A 23,769-nucleotide genomic window follows, 5' to 3' on the forward strand; every position below is an offset into this window, starting at 1 on the left:
AAACCTACTAAAATAAGAAAGATTGTACCATGAGTCACTGAGGAAGACTCTTGTAGGTAAGGCATTCTCAGACCCTTGACAGAGGCAGTAAAAGAAGGCAATGTTTGTTCAGGTACTGCCTTGCTGTTACAAATCTACAATACCTCTTGTGCTTTTCATCAGGAAGACTACCCCTCACATCCTGTACATACTACGAAGGGATACCATAAAGCATCTTCGTTCATCATTTAATCTGGTATTTCTTTTTAAAAATGTATTTATTTTATGTGTGCAAGTGTTTTGCCTCTGTGCATGCATGTGGACAATGCACATGCCTGGAGCCCACATAGGTCATAACTGAGGTTCTGGATGATTGTGAGCTGGGATGTTGCTGCTGAAAACTGAACCTGGGTCCTGGCAAGACCGGCACTTAACTGCTGAGCCAATTCTCCAGTTCATGTTCTAACATTTTTATTTTTTTATTTTCAGAATGCAAAAGCCAGGTTTATTTGATCCAATGTGCAGTTTAAGCTGGCAGGGAACTCTCGTCCACCATGCCTGATGCTGCAAGGCAGGGAGGAGAGTTACTCTTTCTTGGGGAAGTTAGTTTTTATAGGTAAAAAACCACATAATTTCTTAGAGGGGAGGTGGTTAGCACGGGTCCATCCTTGATTGGTCCAGGTTTTCCCAGGCCTGGACTTTGTCTTATTTCAGCTTATCTGTTTGCCCTGTCAGGAGTTTTACAACCCATCTCTGGGGTCCAGTCATGTTATAGCTGGAGAGGGACATATTGTGGTTAATCGGTCACCACCAGACATCCTGACTTTGTTCTTTTGAAAACACCTGACTTCACCCTCTCCAGGAAGGGGAAACTGACTCGGTCCTGTTTATTTTAAGATATCTCTTCCCTCAGTTCTTCTGGGTTTTGGGGGGAACTGTGTCTGGGCCTCTGGTGGGGGTCTTTCATTCTCTCCTTCTGTTGGGTTCAATCATGGGCCCCTAATTTGTTCTAATTCAAGAAATTCCTATGTTCTCACTTTGGGGTCTGCATATGACTCATATTCAGTGGTCCTGACTTGAGTGTAACCCATTGTACCATGAGTTGTATGGTGCCTAGCCTCTATTTCATAAATTGTACTAGTCTGTTAAGGATACAGGGCCTGAAGATGAGTAAGATAATAAGAATCATGGCGGGCCCTATTAGACTAGAAATTAGTTAATAATGGCCATTTTGCCTCTATGTCAGGGAAGGGTTTTGTTGTTGTTTTTTTGTTTGTTTGTTTGTTTGTTTTTTGTTTTGTTTTAACCCAGGATTTCAGCCTTATCTGGAGAGGGAACATGGGACGACATATTCTCTTCTGGAACTGCTTCGAGCTGACATTGGGGTACCATTATTGGAGGGCCCCCAGAAGGCTGTAAAGCTGGTCAAAGACTGGGCAAGGGGGCATTTGTGAAAAAAATGTAGCTGCCTGACCTCATAGGTATAGGAAAGAATCATGTTAGCTGGGCTGGTCCACATCAGCTTTCAGCAAGTCTGGAGCTCACAGTCATCTGAACCAGTATAGTCAGCAACTGAAGCTTGGAGGTGACTGCTAGCCAAGTGGAAATCTGTTGAGACAAACTCAAACTAGGAACAGAAGTTAAAATTTATGAACTTATTTGGAACCGTTAGGTCCATATCCTTAGTAATGGGAAAAACAGTAGTCCCAAGACCAGGAGAAAGGAAAAATACCATCTTTAGGAATACTTATCTGGGGTCCTTTCAACTTCTGAGAAGTGGGTCTAGTTTTTATGACTCTTTTGATCCTTTGAGGCTGACATGAAATATCTTACAAAATGACATAAAAGTTTTAGATACATTAATATTACCAATCTGTACTGAAATCCATATTGTAGACAAAGCAGGTAATGGGTATCTGTAAAGCAGCAGAAGTGGACTCATACCTTTGAGTCCCAATAAGAACTACAGATTTGGGTTAGAAGCTTGTGCATTTTCCTTCTGTCCAGAGAGCCAGGTACAAATTGGACAGAGATTTTTGACCTGATGAGAAGCACTTTTAGCATATTTAGATGACATCTAAAATAAACTAAAATGTTGAGCTTGTGGTTGAAGTGTAAGTAGTCATTGCTCTACCAGCTTATCAGGACTCTTAAATGTTAAGCTCTGAACTGCTACATCATAGAACAGGAGAGCAATCTGAAACATAAGCTTTTCTATATCTGAACCTTTAAGACTTAAACTTTTATATCTTAGAACATTTTCCTAAAAGTGAGCTAACAAGCTAGCTATAGCCTTGCAGAAGGACCTGGATGTCTGATGCTGCCACACTGACAAAGTTAGAGCTAGCCTAGTCATCAGTACTATCAGAGATCTGAGAAGGATAAACTATATCTGAGTGCAGACCAAGAAGCTTCCAATCCTATAAATTATAGGAACCAATCCCTACTCAGATCTCCATAGCGTTGGAGGTACCAGTCAGAACAGCATCAATCTTCTTCCGCCATCAGGCCCATTATGATCCTGTTTCCTAACTTCAGCACCAGCAGCTCTGTCACAAGCTTCCCATTGACATAGGTCTCAGTTCCTTCACACAGCTCCAATGTGACCATTGCTTCTCCAACAGGCTGGGGGATGCTTCAGAAGGGACAGTGTTGTTCCCAGATGAACTATCCAGTTAACTTGATGTTCATATCTACCTGGCCAACCATGGTGACACCATCTTTGCTGTAGTAGAGAAGACACTCAGACATCAAGGGGTCCTCATTCAGATTTACCAGGTGGGGAGTTTTTTTTTTTTTTTTTTTTTTGGAGAGAAGACACCCACAGTACCATCATCCTCTCAGATAGTCATGCCCATCTTAGTCAGCAACACTTCTCTCTCCATTGTCAGGGTTTCTGTCTTACAAAGATTCTCCTCCCAAGTCTCATTCAGCTTGTCAATAATCTTCTCCATTTCCTGCAGCCTCTCCATGGCCTCCTCAGACCCAATCTGGGGCTCAGCACTGGGGGAGAAGGAGGGCTCCAGCTCCCCACTGTGTGGAGGAGGAGACGAGGGTGAAGCTGGGGTAGGAGATGATGCAGCTGACAGAGCACCTCCAGGACTGCCCCCTTTTACCTTCAGACCTCCTAGAGCAGAGGCTGAGAGTCCCTGAGCCATCAGCAGCTCCCTCAAACACGCCACTTCCTGCTGCAGCTCTCCAGTAAGCCAGACATTGGGGCATCTTGCCCAGTGGTCAGTGTAGCTGTAATCCAGGCAGAGATGTTGTGGTGCCTCGTACATAATCTTCTTTGGAGACCTTGGGTCATTGCTAGGGTCTGGGAGCCTCTCTGATATAATAAGCTTATAGATCAACATTTAAATGCCATATTCTGCAGATCTCTGAAGTATGAGGGCTGTCCAGGTGTATCTGAATAGACAAAATTTGTTTCTAGTTACTTGTTTCAAGATCAACCCTGAAAACATATGGAGGTGACTGAGTAAATGAGTAAACTTATTCCTGTAATATTACATCAGTACTTACTTACCCTGACTATTTATGCTCAATAACAGTCTACAGTGAGTAGCCTAAAAACAATGCTTTTAAGTTGAAGCTCTTCTAGCATTAAATACATGTTCAGTAAAGAAACCAAAACAAAATATCAATATAAAACATATATATATATATATGTATCAGTTTATCCAAATAACTTAAGCTTAACAAACTTAGCAAATACAAGGAGACTAGACAACTTTCATAACCCTGAACGCACCTTGGGTAAGGAGAAACATTTTTTTAAGTCACTGGTTTTCAACTATCTCAATGTTATTTTATAACTGCAGTTTTGCCATTGTTGAGTCTCAATGCAAACATCTGACATACAGGTGCTTCTAGGCCACCCCTGTAAAAAGATTTTTTTAACTCCCAAAGGGTGAAGATTCATGGAATCAGAAGCTGTTTCAGGCCCTTTGTCAGACTGCTTAGGTCATTGTCTTGCTGTATCACAAGAAATGAACATCCCAGTTTATATGGACATATCCTCATGTCCCACCTTGAGGAAATGACCTGTAACTAAAACTATAGCCAGCAGTGTGTTCCTAGCCTTCCAGAGTCCTCTGTCTGACACTTAGGGTTTCTTTTTTATGGCAGAAAGAACTTAGGGAAGCTCTATTATTGACAGGAAGATTATTCTGTTTCTCTCTTTTAAAAGCATTAGTGTGTGTGTGTGTGTGTGTGTGTGTGTGTGTGTGTGTGTGTGTGTGTGTGTGTTGGAGAAGGGAAAGGTTTATTTTACCTTACAGTCAGAGTCCATTTTGAAGGATATTCAGGGGAAGATCCAAGGCAGGACTCTGAATGCAGAAACAGAAGCAGAAAGCGTGGAGGAGCATTGCTTACTGGCTTGGCTTGCATCCCTGACTTGTTCAACCTGCTTCTTTATAGAGCCCAGGTGTTAGTACTGCCCAGTGTGGGCTGGGACTTTCCTCAGTGAATTTTGTTTTCTATGCTCCAAAGTAATTTTTTCACATTATTCGAGAAAGAGAAAAAGAGATTAGAAGAGAGGAGAGACAGACAGACAGAGTTAGAGAGAGATTCAAAGAGCAGAATATGTGTCCAGCAAATTAAGTTGAACCACATCTCTGTTCTGTCTTTTTTCAATCATCTGCAAATCTGAACACAATTAATTTCCCCACATAGTAATCCATAATGAAACACAATTTCTAGAGAAAACACCTACTGAACACCTGATTATCTCAGGAACATGGATGTTTTCACAAAATTAAAATGTAATTAGATCTAGGATTGGCTAAACTCAGGAGAAGGATTTGAGGATCTGCAACCACGTAATTAATGTCTAATTGTTGGTAATTATGTTGTTTAGCTTCATGCACAACCCAATTCATTTTATTTTTGCAGGAGAGTCCATGCCAATTATCCTCTGGCCACAACTGTCAAGGCTATCAACAAATTAAATACTGATTGTTAGGGCTGCATGACAATGGTCTATGAACAATTTGCATAAAGTAAGCAGGCTCTGAAGCCAGAAAAATAGCAAGTCTGTGCTGAATGTTGTATCTCCCTTGTCACTTCTAATTACCCCCTAATAGCTAGCCTGGCCAGAATTTAACACCCAAGCTGGAGATGGATAGCCATATGAGTGTTACAGATCTATTTCTTACTCTGTTTAAAATATTTAGGAATGAATTAAAATTCTTATGACCTGAGAGAAAATTGAACAAGATTTGGCATTTAAACCCCTTTCTGTCTGCTGTTACTCAGCATTTGTATTACTGCAGCTGAACCGAATCTTCCCTATTTTTCTACTATTGTTTTGTTTTCTTGTAAAATAGGGTGTAGCAGCTGATACAATGAAAAATGAAAAGCATGCATATAAAGTTCTGATTGCTTCATTGATTAAATATTTTTCCTCATAAAATGATCCTTAAAATAGAAAATAATTTAACATTTCCAAGGACTGGTTCTACAGTTTAATCTATGGATATTTTTTAATGTTTATGTTGCAGAGACAACTTCAATAACTGAATATATGAAACAAAACATACAGCCTCTAGTGAACCCATACTATAATGTTAATTATGCCCCTTTAGCTGATAGCATACAATAAAGATATGTCACTGGAAATACGTTACACATCACAGTGGTGATATATAATATGGAGTCTCCTGATGAAATGATTCCTCAGAGTGAAGGTATTCAGAGTTATATTTCATTGGAACAATAGCTTTTAGTGCTATCCAGTATATCACAAGTATGACAACTCTGTGATGAAGTGTAATACATAATCCCTTCAGTCGTACACTCCATTTTTTTTCTGACCCATGGAACATTTTGTCTCTGTTTTAATAATAGTAGCATTCTTCTTCTTTTGGTAGTAAATAGATATAAGAGCTATACTTTGAGGTTATGAGTGGCAATGTGGTTTTGATTAGGGAAAGCATCAGCATCAGCATACAGAGCCTTCCTGGTAAAGAAATACTTCACGAGGTGAAACAGAACAACATTCATCAGCACAGCCTACAGTGACTGTATGTTAGAGCCAAAAAGAAAAAAAAAGAAAAGGCAGATTAGAAGGCATGCTATGGCAAAGCTATGTCAAACAATCTTTGCTCACACTCATTTGGTCTTGCCTTAGTGATCTCTTCAGGATGCCTGTAGACACTTAGTGGCTTCCTGATCTGCAAACCCCAGAGCAGAGCTCTGTTATGATCTTAATTTAAAGCACTGAAATTTATTGACACAATTTGTGTGTGAGGCATTGAGATAGAGGGGGAGTTCACAATGGTTAACATGTTTCCTATCCTAGAAAGGGTATCACGGAAATGAAACACATCAGTCATGATTGCAATGAGATCCCAACCCCACTTGGCTCCACCTTCCTTCCAGCAGTTCCTGTTGCTATCCGTTCTTAATTTGGAATATCATCTATCTGATATCAAGGCATGTCTAGTGTTTAATGTTCTGCATATATTAACTTTTATGTTCCTTATTTATTGTTTCTATTTGGTCCTATCATGGTTTTAAAATGTATTTCTAAATATGAATACATTGTACTTGCTATTTGATCCTTCTTAGCAAAGGAATGCTGATAAATTGACGTACACTAAAAACCTTGGAGGACCATAATGACATAGTCTTATAATCTCACCTACTTAGGAGTCTGAGACATGAAAAGCACAGACTCAAGGCTACCCTGGGCTATAGAGTGAGTTCAAGGTTAGTTTGAGCAACTAAGTAGGACCTTGTCCCAAGGCAGGGATGGTCTCACTATAAAGAAAAGCTTCAAATGTGTGAGGTGATGATGTTTGTCCTGTGAGAAAGGAATTTCTTTCTCCTTGCCACCCCTTAAAAAAAACAACAACAACCTAAATATAAGTTCTCTCTCTTTTTTTTCCAAGTATTTATTCACATATCTCCCATAGCAACTTATCTGCACCTGTATTAGAATGTTCCTGTTCCTGGACTGTTCTTTGTGAGGTTCCCTCCCCTTTTGCATAGCCATGTTCTCAAAGTCAGGTAGACATATAGAATCCTAGGTAGTAATACCTTAATATAAATCAGTTTTGTGTAGGAAAACTTTACCCTTAATCTTGACCTTGACTTGTGGTGCCTTTCTCTTTTTTTTTTTCTTTTTGTTTTGTTTCGTTGTTGTTGTTTGTTTGTTTGTTTTGAGACAGGGTTTCTCTGTGTAGTTTTGGTGACTGACCTCGATCTCGCTCTGTAGACCAGGCTGGCCTAGAACTCATGGATATCTGCCTGTCTCTGCCTTCGGAGTGCTGGGATTAAAGGCATGTGCCACATGCCTGGCTCATGGTACTTTTCATGAGTGATGAATAGCAGTGGAGATACTTCCTAACCAACACACTTGTGAATTATACTATTACCCTACTTTGTTATACATAAATATTGGTACTTACATTAATAATTTCATGTAAAAAGTGCCTCCCTTCAGATATGGGATGGTAATCATCTACATTAGTTCAAGATGTTTAAGGGTATATCATTGACTGGATACTTTAATAAACAGAAATTATTTTTTTTCATATATTTCTGGATAGCAGATGGAGTAGTCTACAAACCTGGTTTCCTGTGAGAGTTCTTCCTGACTCATAGAAAGTATATTGTTCTTGTATTCTCCCAAGGACCTGTGTTCTGTGCTTCAGTGGAGAGAAAGTAAGCACTCTGATGTCTTGTAATCATGCGAAGAACTTTTATACATGTGTGCAAGTCTTCTTACAGGGATAATGGAGAAATGAATAGTTCTTCACCACCTAGGTAGGAGACTCCACTTCTAACCTACAAATCTTGACTATTTTGTTTGGATTTTCTCCACTTACTGTGTTTGGTCTCACGTTCTCTCTTCAGCATTTATACCATTGCCCTAAAGATTTCATGGTGACATTATCACCTAAATTTAGACATAAAATATAGTTGTTGCTAGCTGATCTTAAATTTCAGTTATCTGTTGAAACAATACAATCATTCTGCTGGGTGGTTGTGGCACATGCCTCTAACCCCAGCACTTGTGAGATAGGGACTGGAAAAGACCTGAGTTCCAGGCCATTATAGTCATCAGAGCAAGCTCCAGGACAGCCAGGGCTACACAGAGAAACGTTGTCTCAAAAATCCAAAACAAACAAAAAACAAAGAATATTTTTAGTTCATATTTCATTAATGCCAGTAAGGGGATTGGTTGTAGCCATGGAAAATGACAAGGTTTCCTTGGAGGTTATGCTTCTGCACATGAGTTTTGTTTGGATCCTGATGTGAAAACACAACTTTGGATCAAAGATTCTACCACCAGTTTTTCACTGGAGAAATGAAAAAGAACTATGTATTTTGTAGAGCCACTTACTTGGCCTCAGACTTTAGATAGGCTTCCAGTTTTAGAAATAATGCTAACAGGTATGGTCTTAGAAACACACACTTTTTTTTTTGCACTTGAATTGTACTATCTGTTTGATTTAAATTACACACCTTTAGTTATGATCCACTTAACACTTCTCAAACTTAAATAGTTTCTTTTTTTTTTTCCTTTATGACTAAAGAGCTGAACTTAAGTGTTAGGTGTAGGTGGTAATTGGTGAAACGTATTTTATATTTCAACTTGGAGAATTAGGGGGCATACAAAGAGGCAATCACAAATCTCTTTACCCATAGTTAATGGAAAAATGTTCAGCTTGTAACTGGTCCTTAAAATGTTAAGTGAAACTGTCAATTATACCTGTTAACAACCACCCATAATTGTCCCTGTATTTTACACAGAGACATGGAGGAATATATATAGGATAAGAATTATGATCAGAATTAGAAACTGGGAAGTCTTCTATTGAATTTTTCAACATTTAGTTTTTAATTTTTATCATTTGATTTAGTTTGAAGAAAATTCATCTTAGTAGACATTACTATTTCAACTTCATTTTAACTTTCTTAATATTGCTTGATAAAAATCTATCCCAGTTAAGTTTGTGTCTACTTAAAGAAAGTAATTTCCTTCAAAACGTTGTTGTATGTTATGTAGAGAGCCAGAGAGGTTTCCTAGTGAGAACTTTCTCAGGGTCCGAGAATCTGAACTTGCTTTACCCTGCAGGACTACATAAGGGGATGATTTGACCACAGACATGCTTACCAGGTGTTTTCAAGGGTCTACACTTGGCTGGACATTGTGTTTTAATCTTGCAAGGGGGAAGTCTTTTGCCTCTCCCCTTGACATTATTTAAAAAGTCCCTTTGAATAAATGAAGGGTGTTGGGTATTTTCCCAGGCCTTCCCAAAGCTTTGCTCTCTTTGCTATCTCTGTCTCTCTCATCTTTGCTATCTTTCTATCTAAAAGTTTCTTATCCCTCTCTCTCCCTCATAGGAACCCTTTTTAAAGGTGGGAGCAGGCTTCCCACAATATTATATTTAGATTGTAAAAATAGCCAGTAACTATATTTGACTTTCAATAAAGTATTTTTAAATTTATCACAGGTATTATTATATGATACTTATCACAATGGTCGAAGAAGGCACAGCATCAATAACAAAGAAAAACGTTTACTCTTCACTTATATGTTTGAAGGATAGAGATTACAAGGACATAGAAATTTGTGGACTAAAATTATCACTTTTTGATGAAAACTTACCAGAAGTATGTGCATTTGTACATGTGTAAAATTGGGATTTCCAAGTCAGTGCATATAATATGCATTGACTCTGTCCTGTACTTTATGTGTAGTATAAATGAGTTTGCAAAAAGCACAAATGTAACTGACTTCATTAATCATGAAGGTTATTAGGAGATATTTTATAGAAATGAAACACTCCATTTTTATGTAAATGTAGAATTTGTGAAAATTGGGGAAAAATACAGTGCACAACTGGAGCAGTTAAAGAGAGCCATGATTGATATCTAAGGAGAAAAACAAAAGAGCAATAGCAACAGTAATGTCCCAGTGATAGTGGCATTTAACATGAGGACAATGGAGAAATCATCCATAAAACTCCTGGGACAGAGTTAAGGAACTTACGTCCAATGCCATCACACTGGATAAAAGCTAGGGAGAGTGATATAAAATATCAAGTGATGTAGACGTCAGATCATAAAAAAAAAAAAAAAAATCGAGAGCTTACGTTAAACTTCTAGAATTCATATGAGAATCATTAAGAAATCGTTACGTGATTGAAATTAGGGCCAAGTTACTTAACTGGGTTTGCATTTGTAAAAGGTTACATCACAGCAAGAGGTAAGGAATGAAGCATATCAAACCAAAGGGTCTTGATAAAAATGAAATCATAATAAATCTCATAGCCTAGGAATTGATTATGAATATGAAACTACTGCAAATGTTTGTAAGATCATTTATATCCTCTTGCTAAACCAAATTTTTATATGTCAAACAACTAGTATTTCTACTCTTAATTTTTGAAGAAATCTTTGATGTACACATCAGAAGATATATTTGTAGTTGGAGTTTTCCTGCCTGGCCCACAGTCAGGACAAATCTCTCTTACCCGCCAGTCCATAGTCGCTTCAGACCACCAAGAAAGCTCCAAAGACTTACATTGTTTAGAAAACTGTTTGCTGTGAACGGCTTCTTTTGTTATCTACTTCTTTCTGTCTTACCTCTAACCATTTTTGCTTATCTATACTTTGCCACATGGCTGTGTGCTTTACCAGTGTCTTTACTTTTGTTTCTCATGGCGGCGGACTGGCGGTGTTCTCCAGCCTTCTAACTTCCGAATCTCTTTCCCTCTCGTCTGACCCCTAATACTTCCTTGCCTGGCACTCGGCAATAGAACTTTTTTCACAGAAGCAATATCACAGATCTATACTTGATATATATTGAATTTACTTTCAACAATGTTAATTTTAAAGACCATAAATTACCACTTATGTTCATAATCATCAGAACAAATTGATAAGTTAAAACTTATCCCAGGATTCAAATAGATAATTAAGCCACATTATGTTTACAATATAGAATAATTTAAAGCCCTAAAAATTTAAACATCATAACTTTAATAGACATGAATGAAAACCCAGGACACAATTGTGTCAACAGAAAAAAATCATAAAACAATATATATGCTACTATCTTTTACTTATATATTAAGTACAAAACAAGTGAACAAGACAATTTAGAAATACAGACAAAAATGATGAGATGTTAAATAGATCTAGGAATAAACAATAAAATAATAAGTGAAAGAAAATTGTCCTGTGGCTCTAGACAGAATTGAATAGGTAATGATGAAGAGCATAGTGCATTTTTATACTAGATTTACATGATCAGGTATTTTAGTATTTATGGTTCTTATTTTATGCCATTTTGTAACTTTTATGATTAACACATATTTAATTAAAAGATAAATATAATTGGTTATTAGATTCAAGCATGCAATTTTAAATATTACTCCTACAGTCTTATAAATATAACCAGCTAAGTATATTCCACTGAAGTCAGTAAAACAAAAGGAAGATGTAAAGACAGAGGAAGCAAAAAAAAATGAAGAGATCCTAAAAGACTGGAAATTTTGAGCGGCCATGAGAACTTGATCTTGCATTCATTTCCCCAATCTTTAGCTAAATGATGTTCCTTCTGTCTTTTATTCTCTATACCCTCCCTACACTCTATATTGTTCTACCAGTGTTAATCAAGAGTTTTAAACTTCAGATGTTTGAAGTCAGTCAAATAAGAGCTCTTATAATTCTCTGTCCAAGTTTGAATATCCCTTTAGTATTATCATGTACATGTTGTTTTTAACAAAGTGTAGTGTAACAAAATTTGACCTCTATTTTAATCCAAAGTAATCATTACAGTGGTATAAATATGCCCCACAAAAGATTATGGATCAGGAGATTAGTCCCAATATTTATATGTGTTGGTGTTTGGTGCTTAGGCATCTGGTGTATAATTGGTGTTGTATTAAGTCATTTAAGTGATGTTCAAATGGTATAATAGGTCCTATTATGAGAAAACAAAGAAAAACTCAAGATTGTTTGTTTATTCTTTTGCAATGTAGTGTCCCGTGCCATCTAATGTCATCACAGAAGAGCACACACCACATGCAGCCTCCTAGGTATTATAATTTTCAGCCACCAGAACTGTAAGGCACAAACAACTGTCTTAAATAAATAACTCAGTATGGTGATACTTTATTTGTACTGAAATGTGATTTTATTTGTATGTTAGTAAAGTTGCCTTGGGACCAGAGGATTTTCTTATTTAATAAGACGATATATCTACAGTCCAGTCTCATGTATTCTGTTATATCAGAAGATTGGTTGGCAGATATTTATTAGGTAATACATGATGTGCAGAATTGGAGTTGAGTTAGATTATTATTTCATCTGAAAAGTATTGAGTATTCTTTCCAGACAGCCAAATGTTAAGTGTGGGTAGGTAGATATCTTCTCTAAACTTCAAAGTGAATTCTAGGCTAGTGAAAAACTTATAACATTAGATAGAGATAGACAAAAAATTATATGGGTGACATATTGAGTGATTGAGAAAATGATCTGAGACTGAGTACTTGAGAAGTCACACATTTTTATGTTGGAAGAAGAAAATGTTGACAGGGATCGTGACAAAGAGGAGCCAGGAATTATGTGGGAGATGAGAGAGGGTAGTGTCTTGGGTCATATCTTCAGAAGCAGAAAATGTCGTAAGTATTCATGTTGTATTTATTTGAAACATGTTACTTGAGAAATGGTTGAAGAAGTGTGTAAGATGGAGAAATAAAACAAGAGTGTGACTTTAGGCAAAAACCCAGTCACACCCTTGGTTTCTTATGCATAGTCTGATGTTAAAATTGACCTGAAACTGCCTCTGATAAATGAGATGGGATGGCATCTCCTAGCATGAGAAAATCCACTTTTCCTATTCATTGAAGTTGAATTCCTTTCTTTTCTTGGTAAGTGGGTGATTGTTGTCCACAGATGGACCTGAAAATTCCAAGAATCAGATCACAGGAAACAACAGAGTAGTGCAGAATTGAATTTTAAACTATGTTCAGATGATATCAGGCCAAGAGATGAAAAAGTACCTGCTACAGATGACATCACAGAATCCAAAGACAGTTTTTCAGAATGTTCAATTTCACAAAGTATTCTTAAGAGTTTAAGGTAAGTTGAAAACTGACAATGAGGTATTTGAATAAATAAACTTGATTAAAGACAGGACTGGTCATATGATAAATGGTATTTTATAAGAGTTTGAACTTTATCCTTTATTCTGTAAGAAATCAATGAAGAATTTTAAGAAGGAGCCTGACAAAGTCATATTGATAATTACTCCAGTGAAGACAATATAATGACAGAAGATGATACTTGATCAAAACCTATGAAGGTAGTGAAGATATTATTAAAATAATAGTAAGACATAGTAAATGCTTAATGCATTAAGAATAGGAATAAGGATCCTTCTCTTTGATTTAAGAAGTACTAGTCCACTAAAGTAAATGAGAATGTTTCAAAAAGAACAAAACAAGACATTGTAATAAATGGCAATATGTCTCCATATTTACAAAAATATAAACAAGTTACTGATTTAATAGAATAATATAAAAAGGCTGATTAATATCATCTAATGCACTTTGTCAAGGGGATATCAGTTGTCTCTGGTTTTTTTTTTTTTTTTTTTTTTGGAAATATCACAGAGCTGAAATCTGAAAGCATATAATATTTTTGGTCAGGCTTCTTGGCGAAACAGCTTAATGAGTCAGATCATTTCCTCAGCAGGCATGAGGATCTCAATTGAAATCTTCAGCCCTCATGATTAACTCTACAAATGGCTGCATTTTCCTATCACACCTGATGTGAGAGTCAGAGACAGTCAGGCATAGGAGCTTGATTTTCTGCTAGCCTAGCTGAAATCACTACCTTCTAGTTTAAGGAGAGACCCTGTCTTCAGACAGCAATGCAGAGGGAAATAGAAGAGGACTTGTGACATCCTCCTCCAAAGGCTCCACGTGCATGTGCCTAGGTGCATGCTTGCATACTCATGTGCTTGCAGCATGCATGATACAACATCAAATTAGAGAGATTAGGGTATAAACAGAAATTTATACTTCTTCATCTTGTAACAATCATAGCTAAAACTGAAATTCCTAAGAGGACCCAAGAAAAGCAACATGGTGGTAGACTGCTAGATAATCCATTTTAAATTCAGAATGGACACATCAGATCTTATACAAAACACTAAAGATGGAGAATACCTTTGTGGTTTAGCTGCTGGCCTAGTCTATTATTGTCATTTGTGTTTGAATAGCACATATAAGGAGTCCTCAGTCTCATCAATTCTTCCTAAAAATATCTGACCATATGATCACTTCTCCATCAAGCTATATCTTCCCACTTTATCTTCATAGCACATACAAGCAGCTGACATATTTAGGAGTGCATTTATTTCATATCTTCTGTGGTCAACTAGGCAGTCGTGTAAGACAGTTTTCTTTTGATTGGTATGTTCACACAAATACAGCCTGTCATTTTTTAGTACTATTTAGAAGCTAAAAAAAAAACATGCTAACTCTAAATGAGTCAGTAAATAACATATCTATTAGGGTTATGATTTTATTTTTTATAGACTCTACTTAACACAATTTCAATGAACATTACTGCTGAATCAAACCTCCTTTACATTTTAACCCCCTATGACAAACTAAGTTCATATTCTTTGGCCTTCATAAAAAGCCTTGAATTATTTTCAAAGTAGAGGAGAACATATCAATATCAGAGAAAATCAACTCTCTCTATCTCTCCATAGCTAAGCTCTAATGCAAAGGAATTCTAAACATATCAATACTTTAGAAAATATTTAATCAGCAAACTGACTTATGATTATATGCCACAAATGACTTAACTTACCAATTATGTGTTTATTTGGAGGTCATTATCAAAAAATATATAGTATGCACAAAAAAATTGATAGTTTATGACCAGATGTATATGACGCTCAGGTATTAGATTGGTATATGTCTATATATAATTGATACTTAGGCTTTAGTTTGGTACATGCAAAACATATAAATGATTCTCAGATATTAAGTTTGTATGGCTCTGTGTCTATATAATATTTAGATCTTTGATATATATCATCATCTGCATGATATTTAGATGCTGTTAGTTCAAAGAGAATATAAGAATTTTGATGTAGCCAAAATCTGATCAGTTTCATACTAAAAATATAAATGAAGGCATCATATCATCATATAAATTTTAAGTATGTTCTTGTGATTATTGAATAAAAAGGAAAAGAAAGAAAAGTACATATGAAAGATGTTCAGACTCTGAGTGTAGCTCATAATTTCTTCACATCTTTAGAGCTTTCATGTGCCTCCTCCTCATCATTTCATTTTTTTCAGTAGTTATTTTGCAGTATTCCTTGGGTAATCACATGAGTCAGCATTGCCTATAACATTACAAAGGAGGAATTGCACACTCTCTCCCAAAAGTCATATAGCATCCCTCCTCAGAGCTCCATTTTGAACAGAAAAGAGAAGATTTTAGTTCTATTCATACTAACTAATGGTATTACCTTGATAGACTGACCACTGGCAGATATTAAAAAACAACTATAAACTTCACTTCTAAAATTTTGAACTACTTACATGCTGGAAAAAAAATACATTCAGTGATCCAAATATTGTTTTGCCGAACAGTTTTTGACTATGTGAAACAAATGACAGCTTCATGGGTAAGGAAGTTTCCCTTTTTAAAGTTCAGCTGAAATATATCATTGTAAAGTAGCCTGTTATTAGATCTCTGCATGTGACAAATGGCTCTCTCTCAGCCACTCTGCCTCTCCACTGTCTATCTTCCCAACCTTGGACACCAGCGCTCTTTTTTCAATGCATTAGTCATTCATGAATAATGACATAAAAGCTTAGCAATGCTCCAGACAGAGAGCCTTCTATTATACTTCTCTAACAACCATTAATATCTATAACACTCAGCAGTTTTCTAATTTTCTTTTATAAAGGACAAGCTATAATTGTGTGGCAAAGTAGCATGAGGTCCAAAACTACTGCCAGTTTTATTAGTGAAAGTGAGAAAAGAAAATAAGTGGAAAAAATGAGCTGTACCACTATTAGACACAAGAAACTACGGTTTAAAAATAAGAGAGGAGGAAGTGATCATTGAATTTAGAATAGAATTTACAACAAAAAGCATGCCATGTCATCAAACAATTTATTTTCCTTATAAATATCTTGAATAATAAAGAATTTCTCACAGAGATAATTCTTATTGACCTTCCTGTTTCCAGGGCAGGTAACAGCATTGAACTGATTTCCTGCTTACAAGGAACTCTTAGTAAACGCCTAAGTTCTTTCAACAGTGTACAAGAAAAAGCAAGTAGAAGCATCTTCATTGACAAGTAAGGAGACTTGAAGTATTTTAAAAGATGAAATGAATTACATAAGTGATAACTAATTCTCTGGAGAAGATCATTTCTTCTCCTCACAGCATTCTCCAGTTCCCTTGTTCTTTGTCTAAACGGAGGACCCACAAGATTCCCCTTTTCATGATGGCATGTCCATCAGTGCATCACTGTTCAGGTCCTCTTTAAACAGCCATGGTGATGAGATTCCATGGGCAAATCGTCATGGCCTCTCAACTAGCACATATTTACTCTGGCTCTTAGCAATTTATCTTTCTTCTTCTGAAATGATCCCTGAACCTTAGGTGCAGCAAGAAGAGAGACTTTCATCTGGACTTTAATAAGAATTTGTCGGTATTTTATTCCTTTTATTAGTTACATTACATAGACTAAGCCAAAGATTCTGGAGCTTTCTAAGGAGAAAAGGAAAGGAAAGGAATCTATACAATGTCTACAGCAGTGGCGAACTGATTAAAGTCTGAATTTCTATTTTTGGTGTAGATTAATTGTCATTATAAATGAGTTTATTTAATAACAATGTAAAGAAATTTCTTATATTAGGTCAACATGTTTAAATAATATTGCATGTCAGCATACTTTTGTTGTTGTTGTTGTGTTTTTTCTGTTTTTGTTTTTGTTTTGTTTTTTTCAAGACAGGGTTTCTCTGTGTAGTTTTGGTGCCTGTTCTGGATCTCACTCTGTAGACCAGGCTGGCCTCGAAGTGACAGAGATCCCTGGCTCTGCCTCCCATGTGCTGGGATTAAAGGCATGTGCCACCACCACCCAACATAAGCATGCTTTTAAAACATGATTAGTATTTAACCATCATGAGTTTCATGGTTAAAGTTACTTTCTGAGTTCTTAAAAAAATAATGTGTCATTTGAGGTTTCAAAAAGTGGAATTCACTGGTATAAAAGGTTCAAAGGAAATAATGGAACAGGAATGGTTATACAGGGTTAGGAAAACAGAGCATAGGCTAGATAAGAAATATGGATATGGATAATAACACTAAAGTCCTGTAAAAAAGGTATATGTACACTTATTACCATAGAAGCAGAGAAGCTTGCTAAAATAAATAAATATATATGCATACATATACAAATATACATGTGACAAGTATATATGTGACAAAATCAATCTGATATGAAGCTTAAACTCTCTACTGGTTAGCTTTTGCTGTGCTGTTATGCACACTACCAGAGAAGAAGTGTAATGATAAGTCACATATGTCATGCATTCATAGCTATGAATTCTGCAAGCTATAATGACTGGCATGGCAAGACGTAACTGTTCCTTAGTGGCACACACTGTGGAAGTGACCACCACTTTCTGATTGTATTTAAGTCCCACTCTTAAAGAAGACACTCATACCTGCACCATTTCTGAACTGAGAACCTAAGTTTAGACAAATTATAGGAGCTTATGTTGCTAAATAGACATAGAATTAAACCAACTCCTCCTAGTGACTTATCATTATACCTATAGACCAATCTGCTTCCCACCCAACTTTCATCTGAGAAGCTTATATTTAGGAGATGGTGATTAATCCAGAGATCTATAACTGGCTGTGATGACTCAAAGACTGCAGGATGCCCAGTCCTAACTGGAAGATATTTACTTCTCTCCCACATGTCTCCAAGGCTCAAGATCATTGTGGAAGTGAAGACAGAAAGAGTGTAAGAATCAGAGGTTGTGGATAGCAAGGAAACATTATTTCTGAACACATCACAAATGCTGTGAATATGAATTGACAGTGGTTGGGACAGTTTGTACAAAATCTGCACAAGCAAAAATCATGCTAAATCCAAGGATGGAGAATGGAGCAGGGCAAACAATTCCATCATGAACATTGTCAATATACATGGTAGTTAATAACTCCAAATATAACTAAAATATATTAGATTTGGTAATTTAGCTGACATGGTATTTTTTTTTAATTTCTCATAATCTAGATATGCCCTTATCTACATGTTAACCATTTATTTTCTTTAGTTGAAATTTATACTAATGGTTTTCTTCTACTTTGCTATTACATTTTCTTAATTATAAATGTGCATATCTCTGTAGTTTGGCAAGAGTTCTTTTGTATATCCTAGTCTTAAACTATGTTGTAACTTTAAACTATGTCTTAAACTTACACTATTATCTATCACATAAAGGATTAAACAGAAACTAACCTTTAAATATCTCTGTACTAGCATTGCTCAAATGCAACCCATTAAAAAGGCAATTCATTGAAACTCTCAGCAAAATACTTGCATTTCAGAGTCAAGAGATCATACTTCAGCATATTTCACTGTAGAAAACACATCACCTTGTACTCAACTAAGAAAATAGCACAGTCTCAAGAAATAAATTGAGACTGTTGACAATGATGCAAAGACTGAATGTTGCCATATCTGGTAGTCTACACAAATTTAATTTCTAACATGACACAAAAATTTAGATTATTTGAGGACAGATACAATGGAATTCAATACCATCAGTTTTTCATCCGTGCCTTAGTGCTGATAAAATATATTTTAATACATTCTTGAAGAGTTTGGAAGAACCTATGGTAGAATAAGATCATGAGTTCAATTGGAAGAAACATCTGAACTTAATTGAATTTTATAATCCATTTGTATGACATAAGAAAATTCATGGTGTACTGAGCAAAAAGTTGCCCATTGAATTTCATTAGTAGCCATACCTTATATTTACCAATGTTAAGCATCTATTAAAAAATGTTTAACCAGCAAGAAAATATTTACAGACTGTTCACTAAATCATGGATGGAAGCTTCAGTATAAGACAAAGAATTCTTTCTTTCTATTTTCTCCCCTACTATCTGTCTGCTATTTTAAATTTAAGTCTCAGAATAAAAATGCATGAGCCTTCCCAGAATGGTAGTTCCTAAAATAAGGTGAAGTTGAGAGCTGCCCAGAAAGAGATTAAATTCTTAACATCAAAAGAAATTATGGAATTATCCTATTCATTTTAATCATTTTGCTGTTAAGAACTTTAACGCCTTTAGTGTTATCTATTCTGATTGAAAACCGACTAGATAATTTTATTCTTATAATTGAATTCAGTAAGACATAGGATTAGTTATGTTTAAATATGGCTATTAATTATTTCTGCCATAATAATGTATCTAAACCTTATCTATGTATTATGAAGCCTAAACTGATTGCTTTCACAAAAAATGTTAAGGGTTTTCTTAATAATTTTCTTCTGCTTAGCTTCAGAACTGAGGACAAGCAGTTCCTAAATGCCAACCCTTTATTTTTGTATATTTTTTTTGCTCACCAGTCAATTGTCATTAAACCATTTAAGTCAGGAAAGATAAATAAGTAAATTTAGATACTGATATAACAGACACATATGCCAACAGAATAGATCATAAGGCTCAGAAATAAATCCACATGTATGTAGTAACCTAATATTTGGCAAAGGGTGTCTAAAGCACATTTAAAAGAATGCAACAAATTATGTGGGAAATACTGAATATGCAAATTTAGGAAATTAGACCACATTTCTCAAACTATGTGCAAAAATAAAAATTATACAAAGATTTTAATGAATGACCTGAAACTCTGAAGTTGCTAAAGAAAAAAAAAATTGGGAAACTACAAAAATATAGATGAATAAACAAGGACATTCTGAAACAGTGATCATTACTTCAGGTTGTTGAATACTGTCCCATTGTTGATTATACATATTATAAAAGCCATTATTCAGGTGTCTATTTTTCAAGTAAAATGTAACAGAAAATATACATGTGTCCAAAAGATAATCAGAAAGAAGTTAGAGTCCCTTGTGTCCAGAACTTTTAAAGACAGTGGTAGTAAGATAGTGGCCAGCAAGAATGAAACATGAAGAGATATATTGACCCCTAAACACATCATAAGGATTATTACTTCCAAGATCCAGGTACTGCATTGTATATCATCCACACACATGGAACTGAACACTTTTCACTGAACTATGTGTTACTGTCAGAAGTTGTGGAGGAACAAAAAAGGCTCAAAGAATACATTTTTAAGAGAAAATTATATTGTTGGGGATTGGTATGATATCTCTATTCTCAGCTCCATTAATCTTCCTCAAGACCCCTCTGCAACACTTAAGGGCAAGTGAGGAGAGCTGGAGGCTTGGTATAAATTGCCATGGTCTTAACACAAAGTAGTATGTACTACTTAATGCATATTTTTAATCTCAATAGCTGCACCAAAGCTGTAAATATTATGTGTAATACTATCAAATATTAATAGTTAATACATAGTGGTAAGACTCCTAAGTGGAAAAACCAGAATCATTCCTTCATATTGATTGCACCCACATACATTCAAACTTAAAAAAAAAAAAAGCTTTGGTTCAGTGGCGAATGGAATTTAAGTGAGGAATTTTTTAACCATTTTTTGTTGGAAATTTTTAACTTTAAAATGGAAATTCCTCATATCTATATATTAATATAAAAATTTCATATTAAGTAAGGCATTGAAACTGCTCATGAAATAACTATTTCAAGAACATCAGTGACAATGTTGCCTCTATAAGAATTTAATGTAAAATGCTAATCTTTTCTTCTTGTGTACTTTATCTATCTGTGATAATTTCAACTCTCTTAATTGAAGAGAATGACAAAAATGAAAAAAATTCACTTGAGTATAATTCTCAAGTAGCCCTTTGGTATCTACTGAGGAATTTAAGGCCTTAAATTGTAAGCATTGTGATGCATAAAGACTATTCTTATTAGATTTATCTGCCACTAGATGTTATAATTTCTAATCCAATCTTTGAATATAAAATGTTATTTGTACTTTTGAAATTCCACCATCAGGTATTTTATTATATTTGGCATCAGAATAATCATTTTTATAGTTCTCCTATCTCCAACTTTATTTGGTTCAAGTAGCATTTATTTTGTATTTGTCATAACAATCACTAATATTTAACCACCAGAATAGTGTTGTCAAGGAAATGGATCTTTTGGAAGACTTATTTTAAATGTTCACATTTTAAGTGAAAACTACTTATGGATTAGTCCACACATATGATATGATCGTACACACCTTTAATGTAGCTCCAAAAAGGCAGAAGAAGGTCAATCACAAGTCTGAGACATGCTTTCAAAGCTTAAGCATTAATAAATAACCAAAACAAATAAACACACAGAGACACACAAACACATACACAGAATTCTGAAATCAGGTACCTCTTAGGCCAGTGGCTCTCAACCTTTTTAGTGCTGAGACCCTTTACAGTCCCTCCTGTTGTGGTGACCCTCCCCTCAACCATAAAACTATTTCCATTGCTACTTCATAATCATAATTTTGCTACTTTTATGAATCATAATATAAATATCTATGTTTTCCGGTGGTTTTAGATGACCCTCCTGAAAGGGTCATTCAATGCCCCAAAGGGGTCATGACCCCATAGATTGAGAATTTTCTTAAGCTTTAGAAATGAAAGAAAATTAGATGAATGCAAGTCTCACGCTATAGACAAATACATACATTTGGTTAGGGAATAAATGATATCATAAATAACTAATTTGATAGTCAATCAGCATTAGTGTTCTTTTTATTACTCAAAAGAACTCTGATTCTAGAATGCCATTGACATTTTCAATCTGCTGAGTGCCAGAGATAGATTTGGACTTCCCTTACAGCAAGGTGTCTCATTTGCTCCAAAACAAAATGGAGTATTTAATAAAATCTCCAAGGACCCGAGATAGACTGATCAAGCATTGTGGGAGGTATAATCACAGCCCTTGGAAAGCAGGACAGTTAGCAGAGGTTGAGAGTTTGAAGAGATTATGAGAACTCATGGGCAGAAAAGACACATCTTCTTCACTCCAAATAAGAGAGTTAGACAGGCAGCCCTTGGCACATTGGTCATTGCTGGCACACATCCACACAGGCCAAAATAGCCAAAAAAGAAGTAGATATAAAGGCCTATTGGTAAGTACTTACAGACAGGCTGGATGCTGAAGACAAAGGCTTCTATAGGCCATATTTATACAAAATTTATAAAAGCAGCATACTGCCAAAAAATAGGTAAATAGTTCACTTCACTGTTTACTTTGGAGTTTGCTGTCAGTCATTTTCTTTATTATTATTATTTTTTCATTTTTTGCAAAATCATAGCCCTCTTTTCAGTCCCCATGCCCTGTGTCAGACATGGTTTTGCTGACTCATACCTGATATCTGTATTAGGGCAATATTTTCTAGACATTATTAATAAAATAATGTTTTCAAAATAGTGTGTATAGGGAACTTTTGGAACCTTTCTGGGTGGGGCTTAGAGAGGTTTTTTCTAAATTATAGTAAATGAGATAGAGGTAAAAGTGGTGTTACTATTCTATTGCCATAATGGAGGCCAGTCTGTAGCTGGAGAGCTTCTCTCCAGGTTCCACCAAGCCCCTGCGGTCCCACAACCCACGTATAAAATAATCATACAGACACTTCTATTATTTAAACTGCTTGACCATTAGCTCAGGCCTACCATTGTCTTGTTCTTACTCTTAAATTAACCCATTTCTGTTAGTCTATACTTTGCCACGTAGCTTGTGGCTTACTGTTGTCTTTACATGTTGCTTCTCCTGTCAGTGGGTGGCAGTGTCCCCTCCCAGCCTTCCTGTTCCCAGCCTTCTCCTCTTCCTTGACCTGCCTACCCTATCCTTCCTGTCTGGCTACTGGCCAATCAGCACTTTATTTATACAGAGTGATATCCACAGCACCAGTCGGAAAGCCAAAGACAGGGGCTGATAAACCATATTGAACATCCTGAACTTATACCTGTAAATGCCGGTCAAATAAACTAATCAGTATCTGGCTCCTAATTTACCAATGCCTGATGATGTGGGAAGCAGTTGTTTCTATAAAATAACATTAGTAGATGCTTGATCAACGTGACTTTAATATCAAAGAAATGCCTACCCAGGTACTTTTTTAACATACTTTTTTTTTTCTTTTGAATTTCCTATGTTGACAAAGTAACATTAAAAAACAATGTCATTTTGTCTTCTTTTCAGTTGAGTTTTGTGTTCCCTTTTACATTATCCACAGTTTCAAAGGAAATATAAAACTTTGTCTGACACATGAAAGCATTAGTATTTCTCTAAGTTGACATTCCTGGTTTTAAAACCCATACACCCACATTAATAGAATCATGGTGTCTTCAATTATTCCCAGTGATGCTATTGCTGATTTCACTGTTCCACTCAACAGCAAGTATCTCCTCCCAGATTAATTGGCACCTTAATGAAACCACTGTGAGGAACTAGATCATCGGCAATGTTGATATTTCTGTAGCATAATGTTTACTTTCTGCATTTATATAATTAACTTAGATGAAACGCATGTGCGGTAATGTGGAGATGTTATGGATTAATTGCTTATTTAATAGCCAAGATGAAATGTGTCATGTAAATTTTAAGTACACC

At 35.7% G+C, this 23,769-nt stretch overlaps 1 protein-coding gene across 2 annotated transcripts in view; it reads left to right on the forward strand.

Moving 5' to 3' along the window:
- Positions 1-23,769, forward strand: part of Mgat4c (MGAT4 family member C) — a 255,566-nt gene that overhangs the window by 98,878 nt on the left and 132,919 nt on the right. Inside the window, exon 1 of one of the 2 annotated variants that reach the window (XM_036169808.1) lies at positions 7,709-7,749. The exons of the other annotated variant lie outside the window; for it this stretch is intronic. The gene's annotated coding sequence lies outside the window, so the exon portion shown is untranslated. Of the gene's footprint in view, positions 1-7,708; positions 7,750-23,769 lie in introns of those variants that run through there. 2 annotated transcript variants of the gene reach the window in all.

This window comes from Onychomys torridus, chromosome 20, assembly GCF_903995425.1.
Source record: "Onychomys torridus chromosome 20, mOncTor1.1, whole genome shotgun sequence".
Lineage (NCBI taxonomy): Eukaryota > Metazoa > Chordata > Mammalia > Rodentia > Cricetidae > Onychomys > Onychomys torridus.